Source organism: Ranitomeya variabilis, chromosome 4, assembly GCF_051348905.1.
Source record: "Ranitomeya variabilis isolate aRanVar5 chromosome 4, aRanVar5.hap1, whole genome shotgun sequence".
NCBI classification, from domain to species: Eukaryota; Metazoa; Chordata; class Amphibia; order Anura; family Dendrobatidae; genus Ranitomeya; species Ranitomeya variabilis.
Genome location: NC_135235.1, coordinates 748,130,033 through 748,144,515, shown reverse-complemented (window position 1 = coordinate 748,144,515; position 14,483 = coordinate 748,130,033).

Sequence of the window (14,483 nt, the reverse complement as noted above, 5' to 3'; positions counted from 1 at the left end):
TACTCACTCCTACTCCTAGTCCTACTCACTCCTAGTCCTACTCCTAGTCCAACTCCTCTCACTCATAGTCCTACTCCTACTCACTCCTACTACTAGTCCTACTCCTAGTCCAACTCCTCTCACTCATAGTCCTACTCCTAGTCCTACTCACTCCTACTACTAGTCCTCCTAGTCCAACTCCTCTCACTCATAGTCCTACTCCTAGTCCTACTCACTCCTACTACTAGTCCTACTCCTAGTCCAACTCCTCTCACTCATAGTCCTACTCCTAGTCCTACTCACTCCTACTACTAGTCCTACTCCTAGTCCAACTCCTCTCACTCATAGTCCTACTCCTAGTCCTACTCACTCCTACTACTAGTCCTACTCCTAGTCCAACTCCTCTCACTCATAGTCCTACTCCTAGTCCTACTCACTCCTACTACTAGTCCTACTCCTAGTCCAACTCCTCTCACTCATAGTCCTACTCCTAGTCCTACTCACTCCTACTACTAGTCCTACTCCAACTCCTCTCACTCATAGTCCTACTCCTAGTCCAACTCCTCTCACTCATAGTCCTACTCCTAGTCCTACTCACTCCTACTACTAGTCCTACTCCTAGTCCAACTCCTCTCACTCATAGTCCTACTCCTAGTCCTACTCACTCCTACTACTAGTCCTACTCCTAGTCCAACTCCTCTCACTCATAGTCCTACTCCTAGTCCTACTCACTCCTACTACTAGTCCTACTCCAACTCCTCTCACTCATAGTCCTACTCCTAGTCCTACTCACTCCTACTACTAGTCCTACTCCTAGTCCAACTCCTCTCACTCATAGTCCTACTCCTAGTCCTACTCACTCCTACTACTAGTCCTACTCCTAGTCCAACTCCTCTCACTCATAGTCCTACTCCTAGTCCTACTCACTCCTACTAGTCCTACTCCTAGTCCAACTCCTCTCACTCATAGTCCTAGTCCTACTCACTCCTACTCCTAGTCCTACTCACTCCTAGTCCTGCTCCTAGTCCAACTCCTCTCACTCATGGTCCTACGCCTAAACCTACTCTCACTCAGTCCTAGTCCTACGCCTAGTCCTACTCCTACCATCACTCATAGTCCTACTCCTAATCCTACTCTCACTCAGTCCTACACCTAGTCCTACTCACTCCTAGTCCTACTCCTACTCTCACTCCTAGTCCTAATCCTAGTCTCACTCCTCCTAGTCCCACTCGCACTATCACTCCTAGTCCTAAGCTCACTCCTAGTCATACTCCTAGTCCTACTCTCACTCGTAGTCCTACTCTCACTGCTACTCCTAGTCCTACTCTCACTCGCAATCCTAGTCCTGCTTCTACTCTTTCTCCCAGTCCTACTCCTAGTTCTACTTTCACTCCTAGTCCTACTCCTGGTGCTACTCTTAGTCCTACTGTCACTCTTATTCCTACTCCTACTCTCACTCCTACTGTTAGTCCTATTCCTAGTGCTACTCTCACTCCTACGCCTAGTGCTACTCCTCTTATTCTTTTACTCCTAGTCCTACTCCTAGTCCTACTTTCACTCCTTCTCCTAGTGCTACTCCTACTCTCACTCCTACTGCTAGTCCTAATCCTAGTGCTACTCCTAGTTCTAGTCCTACTCTCACTCCTACTCTTATTCCTAGTGCTACTCCTCCCATCAGCCCTAGGTGGTTTTTATTAGCTGGTTTCTTCTGTCCCATAAATTATACTGTAGGTTTTTTAGTACTAGAGAGGTGTGTTATCAGGACAGGACCCACCTATAACTTACGCTGTGGCGCTGGCACTTGGGCTCATACATATTGGCCAGTTATCTTCTAACTGTACATTTTCCTGTAGCAATGTATTGCAGTGACAATTTCCCATAATCCCATCTGTACATAATGTGGCACTTACCCATTGTCTATGACAGTAATGCAGTGACAATTATCCATAATCCCATCTGCACATAATGTGGCACTTACCCATTGTCTATGGCTGTAATGCAGTGTCAATTACCCATAATCCCATCTGTACATAATGCGGCACTTACCCGTTGTCTATGACAGTAATGCAGTGTCAATTACCCATAATCCCATCTGTACATAATGCGGCACTTACCGATTGTCTATGACAGTAATGCAGTGTCAATTACCCATAATCCCATCTGTACATAATGTGACACTTACCGATTGTCTATGACAGTAATGCAGTGTCAATTACCCATAATCCCATGTGCACATAATGTGGCACTTACCCATTGTCTATGGCAGTAATGCAGTGTCAATTACCCATAATCCCATCTGCACATAATGTGACACTTACCGATTGTCTATCACAGTAATGCAGTTCCAATGTCCCATAATCCCATCTGTACATAATGCGGCACTTACGCATTGTCTATGGCAGTAATGCAGTGTCAATTACCCATAATCCCATCTACACATAATGTGGTACTTACTGATTGTCTATTGCAGTAATGCAGTTCCAATTTCCCATAATCCCATCTGTACATAATGCGGCACTTACGCATTGTCTATGGCAGTAATGCAGTGTCAATTACCCATAATCCCATCTACACATAATGTGGCACTTACTGATTGTGTATCGCAGTAATGCAGTTCCAATTTCCCATAATCCCATCTGTACATAATGCGGCACTTACCCATTGTCTATGGCAGTAATGCAGTGACAATTACCCATAATCCCATCTGCACATAATGTGGCACTTACCCATTGTCTATGGCAGTAATGCAGTTCCAGTTTCCCATAATCCCATCTGTACATAATGTGGCACTTACCCATTGTCTATGGCAGTAATGCAGTGTCAATTACCCATAATCCCATCTGTACATAATTCGGCACTTACCCATTGTCTATGGCAGTAATGCAGTTCCATTTTCCCATAATCCCATCTGTACATAATGCGGCACTTACCCATTGTCTATGACAGTAATGCAGTGTCAATTACCCTTAATCCCATCTACACATAATGTGGCACTTACCCATTGTCTATGGCAGTAATGCAGTTCCATTTTCCCATAATCCCATCTGTACATAATGCGGCACTTACCCATTGTCTATGACAGTAATGCAGTGACAATTACCCATAATCCCATCTGTACATAATGCGGCACTTACCCATTGTCTATGGCAGTAATGCAGTGACAATTACCCATAATCCCATCTGTACATAATGCGGCACTTACCCATTGTCTATGACAGTAATGCAGTGTCAATTACCCTTAATCCCATCTACACATAATGTGGCACTTACCCATTGTCTATGGCAGTAATGCAGTTCCATTTTCCCATAATCCCATCTGTACATAATGCGGCACTTACCCATTGTCTATGACAGTAATGCAGTGTCAATTACCCTTAATCCCATCTACACATAATGTGGCACTTACCGATTGTCTATGGCAGCAATGCAGTTCCAATTTCACATAATCCCATCTACACATAATGTGGCACTTACCCATTGTCTATGGCAGTAATGCAGTGTCAATTACCCATAATCCCATCTACACATAATGTGGCACTTACTGATTGTCTATCGCAGTAATGCAGTTCCAATTTCCCATAATCTCTTCTGTACATAATGCGGCACTTACCCATTGTCTATGGCAGTAATGCAGTGTCAATTACCCATAATCCCATCTGTACATAATGTAGCACTTACCCATTGTCTATGGCAGTAATGCAGTGTCAATGACCCATAATCCCATCTACACATAATGTGGCACTTACCGATTGTCTATGGCAGTAATGCAGTGACAATTGCCCATAATCCTGTCACAAATCCACACCGCTGCACCCAATTTGTCACGATTCACACCGTGACCGTCACCCCTACGTCACGGATCGGGGTGACTTTAGGCCAACAGACGGCTATCACATGTGCAGGGGGGCTTATCTTAGTTATCCCTCCACTGCTACAATGTGATGAAAAAAAACACAAGGCTCTTGACCTCTTAGTTTACAGCAGGGGCTTATTTTAGGTATCCCGCTGCTCTTCAATATACCACGAACTGCAGGGATTTATGTATATCTCGCTTACAGTTCTACTTGAAACCTGCAGCTCTCTGGTGCCCCCCTTACCCTCAGGTCAGATTAGGTACTGCACCTAGGATAATTAGTCGCCAGAAAGGCTGCCTGCTATGTACTGGCTATTGGGCACGCTGGAACGAGGCAATATAAATACTCCCACTCAGGCAGGAACAATAATTATCAACGCCGCAGTCGCTACAACGACACCCAAAGGCCCGCACACGGGATGCTGCCACCAGCTTCGATTAAACGGGTCTGAAGCTAACCCAAAACAGTAGCATAATTCCCTTCAGAAGGCTTAAGGTACGTTTTAGAGCATGAAGAACGAATCTAGTATTAAATATTATACCCCATTAAAGTTTAGGCAGTGTTTATAGAAAAATATTACAAGGTTGTTACAAAAGAGACAATTGCAAAGATGTACAAGGTAATTATAAAACAAACAGGGATTAAATGAGAAATAACACTTACATGTGTTCAGATCATTTGAGGCAACCAGGCTAGTGGAGGTCCCATATGTCCCAATGCATCAGGACTCTGGTTAGGAACAGCTCTTCCAAGTCAGACTCACATATGGGGAGGGTGGAGGTCCACACGTGTTTGATCTACAGACCACTAGGTAGGTTATACTGACATGTGCCCATTGCGGTTACTGCACAGTTAGTGTTGCGCACTTGCGCTTATGATATGTTCCCAGCATGTGTGGTTCCTTACCAGCGATGTGCTCTGTGTCACCGCCTACTCCAGTTATGCCCCTGTCTTTTGCCTTTGTATGTGTTTTTAAATAATAAAGATATTTCTATTGTGCAATAATTTGCGATATTTATGGACTTTTTTCCACTATTCAGTCTGTGGTTGTAATATTGAATTTTGGTGGGTCCGGATTTGTCCTAGTATCTGGGTGTGAATGCTTGTTACTCACTACACTGGTAGTAATTTATTAATACTATGCGGCACTCCCCCAATTGTGTGCGTTCATCTGTCTTTCACATAGGCTCCAGCAGACAGACTCCAGGCTGGGGTGAGGGTACAAACTTATAAAGTGTAGCTCGGTGACATCACCAAAAGTGCTGGCTCCCCAGACCCTCCTATCTCTTCAGTCTTAGTGAATTTAACACAAGTTTGTCTAATGCCTGTATCTCCGCTACAGAACATGTCAGAATCATAACACACTCAGCATTCATCTTGTATTAAGATTTGCTCTCTATAGATACTAAATTCAGGCTAGCAGGGACACTCAGTTCCAGAGAAATCCAAACTCTGTCCCTGTTGGACTTGGAAGCTCCTGCTTACAGTGATGGATAGATGCGCCGATGGACTTTAGCAATATATACCCATTATTTTCCTAGCCTAAATCATTTGCCCAATATCTTGCAATATTAGGACAAAGGACCGCATGTTTTAAAAGGGAGATCAGACCAGTTTCTGCTAGCACAACTTTCCAATGCAGCTATGCCAGTCGTAAATACCTTTCTTCAATAAAACTCCCCCAAATACATTGACAAGGCAAGCTCTTGCCTGAGTGAAAGGGAAGGGTGGTTTTAGCCCACAGCCTGGGCTAACAGGAGAAACTAAACTTATATGATATTTCATACCTTGTCGTGACACCTCCCCCTTTTGGTGTGCGCTACGGAAGCAGAACCTCTCGGTATGCCTCCATGCGCACCTCAGTAGGTTCACCCTGGTGGGACAGTCCATCTGCATTGCCATGCTCCCTGCCCGTTTTGTGTTCAATGGTGAAGTCAAACTGCTGAAGGGCAAGGCTCCAGCGTATCAACCTGCCGTTGGTTCCACACATGGCGTTTAGCCAGCGCAGAGGGTTGTGGTCGGTCACCACAGTGAAGGTGCGACCGTACAAGTAGGGCTGCAAGCGCTGCAGGGCCCAGACTATGGCCAGGCACTCCTTCTCAAAGGCGGAGTAAGCCACTTCCCTCGGTAAAAGTTTCCGGCTCAGGTACAACACGGGGTGCTCTTGGTCCTCCGAGTCAACCTGGCTGAGCACAGCACCGAGGCCAAACTCGCTGGCGTCAGTCTGTACCAAGAACGGTCGACTGCTGTCGACTGCTTTCAACACAGGGGCGTTGCACAGTGCCGTTTTCAACGCATGGAAGGCCCCCTCCCAGCCATCTGTCCAGTTGACGATGTGGGGTAGCTTCTTCCTGGTGAGGTCCATCAAAGGTTTTGCCAGGCTACTATAGTGCTGCACGAAAGGCCTATAGTACCCTGCAGTGCCCAGGAAGGACATCACCTGTTTCTTGGTCCCGGGAGTGGGCCAGTTCATGATCGCGCCCACTTTCTCAGGCTCTGGCTTCAGGGTGCCTCCGCCTACCCGGTGCCCCAGGTAGTGGACCTCCCTCATGCCCATCTGGCACTTTCCCAGCTTGATAGTCAGTCCTGCTTGGTGAATTCGCCTGAGCACCTCCTCGAGATGCTGCAGGTGTTCCTCCCAGGAGGGACTGAAGATGGCAGTGTCATCCAAGTATGCCACTGCGTACTTCTCCAGTCCCTGAAGCAGGAGGTTGACCATCCGCCGGAAAGTGGCAGGGGCATTCTTCATGCCGAAGGGCATGACCGTGGACTCGTACAGTCCAAAGGGTGTGATAAAGGCGGACTTCTCCTGCGCCTCGGGGCTCAGGGGAATCTGCCAGTATCCTCGACTCAGATCCATTATTGTCAGGTATTTTGCGCCAGCTAACTTCTCAAGCAGCTCCTCGATGCGCGGCATTGGGTGCGCGTCAGAGGCTGTAATGGCGTTGAGCCCCCTGCAGTCCACGCAGAACAGGGTGGTCCGGTCCTTCTTTGGCACGAGAACTACGGGGGAGGCCCATGTGCTCTTTGACTGTCGAATCACCCCGAGCTGTAACATCTCATCGATCTCCGGGTGCATAACCTGCTGCACCTGGTCGGAGATTCGATAGGGTGTTCGCCGTAGTGGGGCATGATTCCCGGTGTCCACCTCGTGGACTGCTAACTCAGTCCTTCCAGGTCGGTTGGAAAACACGACCCGGAAGGGTTCCAGTGTGGTTTGCAACTGCAACCACTGTGGTTCAGTTAGCAAGGCGCTTACCTCCACGTCCTCAATGGACCCACCGGCCTTGGCTTGGGCCAGCATGTCCAGGAGGGTGTCTTCCTCCCCGTCTTCGGGTAAGCTGCAGGCCGGTAGGACGAAAGGTTCACGTTCGTGATGAGCCTTCATCATGTTGACGTGAAAGGCCTTTCGCCTACCCTGAGCGTGGTCAAGCGTGACCACATAGGTGACCGGGTTGAGCTGTTGGTGGACGACGTACGGGCCCTCCCAGGCTGCCTGAAGCGTATCCGTTGGTACGGGGACCAGCACCCACACCTTTTGACCCACGTGGTAGGTCCGCTCCCGGGCGTTCTGGTCGTACCAGTGCTTCTGGTCAGCCTGAGCCTGCGTCATGTTGTCATGCACCAACTGCACTGCGTCAAGGTCTGCATCTTGTCACGGAAGCGCATGACATACTCCACTATGGACACTTCAGAAGGGTTCGGCTCCTCTTCCCAGGATTCTCTTACCAACCCAAGGGGTCCCCGGACTCGCCTGCCGTACAGGAGCTCGAAGGGGGAGAACCCTGTTGAGGCCTGCGGAACCTCTTGGTAAGCGAACATCAGGTGTGGGAGGTACCGCTCCCAGTCGCGCCCTTGTGTCTCAACCAGCATGTGTAGCATCTGTTTGAGGGTACCATTGAACCGTTCACACAAGCCATTGGTCTGTGGGTGATACGCACTCGATACCAGGTGCTTCACCTGCATTCTCTTACAGAGAGCCTCCATTAGGCGAGACATGAATTGGGTCCTTTGATCAGTGAGCATCTCCCTGGGAAATCCTACACGTGAAAAGATAGCCAACAGGGCATCCGCCACCTTATCTGCCCTAGTTGACGACAGAGCTAATGCCTCTGGGTACCGGGTAGTGTAGTCTACCACAGTAAGGATATATTGCTTTCCAGAGCTGCTGGGGATGGCCAGCGGGCCCACAATGTCCACCGCGATCCTCTGGAAAGGCTCCTCTATCACTGGCAAAGGGATCAGGGGAGCCTTAAGAGCAGGCCCCGCCTTCCTCACTCTTCGACAGGTGACACAGGAGCGGCAGTAGTTTGACACATCTGTCCCCATCTTAGGCCAATAGAAGTGTTGAGACAGCCGGGCCTTTGTTTTGCTGATCCCCAAGTGTCCAGCTAGCGGGATCTCATGGGCAATCCGTAGCAACTCACCCCGGAATTGCTGCCGGACGACCAGCTGTCTTTCCCTCAACCACTCCTTTTGCGATTTTCCGGGTACTGTCTCCCGGTACAACCTTCCTCTTTCCCAGAACACCCTCTCCTTATCAGTCCCGTTGGTGGGCGTCTCGGCGAGTTGTCTCAAACTCTCTAGGCTCGCATCTGTGTGCAGAGCGGCCTGAAACTCCTGGCTAGGTGAAGCCAGAAGCGATGTCAGGGTCCCTTCCCCACGGGAACCCTCTTGGTCCTGCTCTGGGTCCACCTCTGGTTCAGTCACCCCTGTGACTGAGGAGGGTCCGGAAGGCAGACAGTTATCTGCGTTCTGGGCACTCTGACTGCGGGTGACAGCAGCTATGTAGGCTGTCTCCCCGGGGATTTCTACCGACCCATCAGCCGACGCTGCTATGGGTACTACTTCCCCATCCAACCCCGTTACCTCAGGAGCATTGCTACTTATGGGCCAGTTACCTTCCTCGGTGGCACTGGTCAATTGCATGGCATCACCTTCCTCACGGTTCCCATGTATCTCCTCATTTCCTGTAGCACCGACACTTGCCACTGCTAGGGGTTCCTCAGCCGTCTCACTCCGCAGAGCGATGTGGCTGAGCACTCCTGTACCTATGGACACGTCAACTTTCACAGAAAAATCATTATCAGGTTCAGTTGGCACAGGTACAACATTTTCACCATCAATCCTAGGGAAAAAATGGTTATCAGATGCATCATTACAAGGTAAAGCATGGTCAGGTAACACATGCGATTTCCCATCATCATCATCATCAGGGTTAATGTTACCCTTATTAGCAGATTGGGGAGGGGTGTCAGGGACGTAGTATTAAACCATCCTCCCCAAATCAGTCCCCAACAAAACAGTGGGCAAATTATCAGACAGCCCCACTTCCTTCACCCCACTCCCGGCACCCCAATCAATATAAACCCGGGCCATTGGCAAGGGACAGCTGATGCCCCCAATCCCGGAATGATTTCTTCAGGGGCCGCCAGTTCGGGTCGGATGAGGGTTCGTTCAGCCCCGGTGTCCTTGAGACCTGTAGCAACATGGCCTCCCACGGTGACGTGCTGTACGTTGTCACACACCCACCCAGCCACACCACCCACTAGTCACTTCTGCCTTGGACACTGTGACAAACCCAGCTCTGCAACATCAGGTTTTGGAAAACATTTTTTTCCTGAAGAGCTTTTGAAAACCTCCTAGGGAAGAAAAAGAAACCTCAAATCACTACTTTATGAGGATCCTGAAGGAAAACTTTCCCAGCTTGGTCCTGTCCAATCAATAGGCTGCAAAAACTCTTACAAAACTGTTTGTTACACTCTAGTAGTACAGGTAACGCTCTACATAATTGTAACATGTCTCCAGCTCTGAAAAGTACCGTATGGTTCTGCACGGTACATGAACAATTCCATTCACCAGTTGCAAGCAGAGATCTTGACGAAGGAGCGATGCATGAAGGCAACGATGAAGTCGCAGAACTTTTCATTATCCAGCGATTATGCCTTAGTTACAGAGACCGCTTAATGAAACTTTATAAAGTCTAGAAATCATTAGCGGGCGACAGATTGTGCACCCCATCCCTCAGACAATCTACCCGCTACCTTTAATCTCAGCCAATTAAACGTTCTGCTAATTGGCGTCCGCTGCAGATGACTCCTCACACTGGTAATTGATATCCGATACCACGTCTATAGTGAAGTAAGCCAGGGGCTCTGGGAAATTAAACATTTTTCCTATACTCGGAAAGGTAAGCAAACAAACAAAAGTAGTTATAAGAAAGCGAAAAAAACAAACAAGGAACAGCAAGCAGGCGGCTCAGTATTCTCGGAGACGCTCCCTGATGAACCCACCGCTGATTAAGGACAGGCAAACATCTGTCTGCGCTCGTTACGTTTCACACGTCCCACGTTTCATTAACGGCAAAGGAAATTCAGGACAAAACCTTTTGAAGTTGATTTCTCACGGTTTTCTTGGAAACGTCTTTAGAGACTATTGCAGTCTTTACAAAACTTCTCTGAGTGGTCGGTTTAACATAATCTATGTCAATTAAGGTCTGAAAATGATGGCGCTCCCTGAGGAGTTGTCACCCAATTTTGGGTTTGTTTTGTTTTTGCATGGTTGGTGAATTTGCTACTTTAGAAAGGTCTGGTGTTGACCTCTGGAGTCGATTCATCCTCCTTCCCTTCATATTTTATTCCTGATTACATCTTAATCTGTAAGTTGAGAGTAATTCATAACTCCTCTCAATTGAGCACTTGTGATGATGCCCACATGCCAGGGGAACACTTGTGAAGCCCACTTATATTTAGACGGTTGATGAAGCCCATGAAGAGGACCATACCGCAGTGGAACATTTGTAAAGTCTACACTTGTGAAGCACATACTGTATAATGGTGAAATACTTGTGAAGTGCACATAAAGGTGGAATATTGGTAAGATCCACATGGCAGGGGAACAGTTGTGAAGCCAACTTAGATGCAGAAGATTGGTGAAAACCACTTAGAAGAACTTGAAGATGGAGCATTTGTGAAGCCCTCTTAGGGGTAGAACATTGCTGTAGCCCACTTGAGAATTAAACATTTGTGGAGCCTAACATGGGTTTGGACATGCTTTGGTATATTCCACATGATGGTGGACAGAGGTGGAAAACTTGTGAAGTTTAAGCAGCAATGGAACACACGCTTATTCAAGGGTTAGACACTTGTGAAGCATATATTGAAAAAAGCAGGACATAGACGAAACCCACATGGTGGTGGAACACTTGTGAAAACCACTTAGATGTAGAAGATTGGTCGCCGACATTGTAGGGGAACACTTGTGAAGCCCTCTTAAATGTAGAAGATCGATGAAACCTACATGATAAGGGAACCATTGTGATGCCTACTTAGATGTAGAAGAATTGTGAGAGCCACCTGGCAGGGGAACACTTGTGAAGCCCACTTAGATGCAGAAGAATGTTGAGACCCGCAGGGCATCAGAATCCTTGTAAAGTCCACTTAGATGTAGTAGATTGGTGAAGTCTACATAGCAAGGGAACACTTGTGAAGCCCACTTTGATATAGAAGAAAGATGAGGGCAATGTGGCCAAAGAAGATTGGTGAAGCCACACATGACTATAGAAGATTGGTGAAGCCCACATGACCATGCAAAACCCATACTGCAGTGGAACATTTGTAAAGTCCACACTTGTGAAACCCACTTAGATGTAGAAGAATGATGAGGCCAATGTGGCCATATAGGGTTAGTGAAGTCCACATGACTGTAGAAGATTGGTGAAGCCCACGTAACCATACAAAACACATACTGCAGTGGAACATTTGTAAAGTTCACACTTGTGAAGCCCACATGAGTGCGAAGCAATTTTGAAGGCCACTCAAGGGTGTCACAATTGTTATGGCCACTTGACACGCACTGACGCAATCCACAGCTGTGAATCCATCAGAAGAATATCACCCACGTATCGTCGCAATAGCTTCTTCTTATTCACCACCCAGAAAACGGAAAGCGACAACAGAAATAACTGCTGCGCTATAAATTCTGCATCTTACCTTGACCATCTGTGATAATTTCATCTTGGAAATTCATCTGAATGTACAAAACAAAAATAAAACTGCTTGGTACAGTCCTCCTCCTCCTCCCGGGGTAAACCTTGAGCCAACGTCTTTCCAACCTGTAGACTGCTTGTAAATTGTTTGCAACCCAATAAATCTTCTATTCGACCTTAGAATGGCGAAAATTGTCTTGCGCAGCTGCTCCTATTATCTGGGTGTCACATCCCATCCCTGGTGTGATCGCTGGCATCTTCCCCCCATGTGACACCTGAAATAGTCATCGCATGTCACCCTCAGAGCTGACACAATAAAGACCCATCTGTGGGAACGGTGAAGCTTCCATTACCACTGCAGGATTGCAGTCATTAAGTGGCAGTGCTGCCACCTAATCCTGCCTGGCCGCAATCTAATCCTGCCTGGCCGCAGTCTAATCCTGCCTTGCCGCAGACTCTGATTCTTTCCTTTATTGCCTTTACTGTGTGTGAAGGTTGTAATCTACTGAAGTGACAGTGAATTATGTGGCCAGACTTCAAGAGTTGTACCCAGATGGATTTGTTTATTTACAGACTTCACATGATAATGCCTTCTTCTTCTCCTTTTTTGTTCCTCGGCCTCCCCCATCCTCCAAGCTAAATCAAGGGCATAGTGATCCGATGAATCAAACGGGACTGGCTCGTCTCTGCAGCTGATTATACGAAGTGGGGATAATTGAAGCGCAATCACGGACATAAAACCGCCTCGCTGACATATTAACGAGGGTCCGATCGCCGTTTCCTTCATTAATTCTACAAATGATAAATGCTGTCTTCAGACGAAGGAGCGTTCTGCATTGTAATACTCCAATCTTCTCTTTGAGAAGAGGCTCAAAGTGCTGGTCGTTGGCTTTTAGAGTCCTCCGCCCTCTTACAAAAAAGTGCCGTTCAAACCCAATGTCTCCCTAATATTATGCAAACACCGCTCTTCAGAAGAGTGGTCCTGTTTCCCTCCTGTAAAGGAGGAATGAAGCTGTGAATCCCATCAGAGAATGTCTGAAGTAGAGCTGGCTAGTGATAGGGGTGAGTAGCACTCAACATTCAGCAATTAATGTCCAAACTGCTGGCAACAAAAGCGAATACACCCCTGTAAGGAAGAAGACTGGGCTGTGGGTGCTGACAGAGCATCGGGTCCGGAACTGCTGGGGCCGCGTCTCTTGTTGCAAGGGGGAAGAAAACTGAGGATGGACAGGACCCATAACCTAGAGTGAGAGGGCGTGGTAAGCAAGAGGCAATAGGGAGAGATAGATGCTCACTCTTGCTATAATGGAGGTGCAGACTGGATGTGGATTTAATCCACAAATGACATCATAAAGATAAACAGTCGCACTCAAAAAATCATATCTTTAGTAAAGAAAAAGATTTATTTCAATCACAAAAAAGTGCAATAAATTCACCGCAGTCAGGTCAATTGAGGAATGCAAAGGTAACGTTTCGACCCTATCATGGGTCTTTTTCAAACCTTGCTCATATGGAAAGTCATGAAGAGAAATTGTGCACAAATGGTACAAGAATCCCGTTAGGGGCTTGCAATACGCGTTGAGGTAGACAGCTGCGGTGGAGAACAGATGCTGAGACGACCCCGGGATGACTGGATGCAACTTCAACAGGTAGATAAAGAACTTGCCCAACTGAGGCAGTGGGTGGCCCTGAAGCAACTTCCCAGCCGGTAAGAGAGAGACGCTTTGTCCCCAGGGACTCTATAGATTCTGAGACAGTGGGAGAGGCTTCAGTTGAAAGGTGGGTTGCTATACCGAAGAGTACAGCTACCATGAAAATTGGGGGTCACTTGGCATGTAGTGCTCCCAGAAAAGTTGATCCATGTGGTAACTACTGAAGTTCATGAGAGGGGGGCTCACTTTGATCCAGAGAAGACGTTCCAGTGGTTACAGAAGCTGGTGTATCACCCATGATTGAGGGCTGCAGTAGAGGAGGCCTGTCAAAGATGTCGGAGCTGTGAGCTAGTCAAACCTCCAGAACAGAGGGCCCCCGACACAGACCATCGTGACTTCTGCCCCTTGGAGATATTGATGATTGACTACTTACCTGTAGGTCCAGCACATCTTGGGTATGAACACTGTCTGGTGATGACTGACCATTTCATCAACTTCGCTGTAGTGACCCCGACCTGAGACCAGACTGTTGAATCAGCTGCTCAGGCCATTTGCCGAGACTTCATCCGGGTGTACGGTTGCCCAAAGAGGATCCACTCTGACCAGGGTGCCTGCTTTCAAGATCGAGTGATGGAGGAGTTGCATCGTTTGTACCGGATTGAGAAGTCAAGAACCACGCCTTATCATCCTCAGCGGACTAGAGCTTGTGAACGCTTTAATCGGACGTTGATCCAGATGCTCCGAACATTGGAGGAATACCGGAAGATATGGTGGCCTGAGTTTGTAGCTGAACTAATGTGGGTGTACAACAATCGAGTACACAGTACGACGGGATACACTTCATATACCTTGCTGTTCGGGTGAAAGGGAAGAGAGATCACTGAGCTGGAGCTAGACCCAGAACAGGACTACCCGCGGACGGGGGTGTCTTCCTGGGTTCGGGAACACTGACACCGACTACACCGGCTGGTGCGGACGAAGTTTCGAGAGCACCATGAAACGATGCCTATT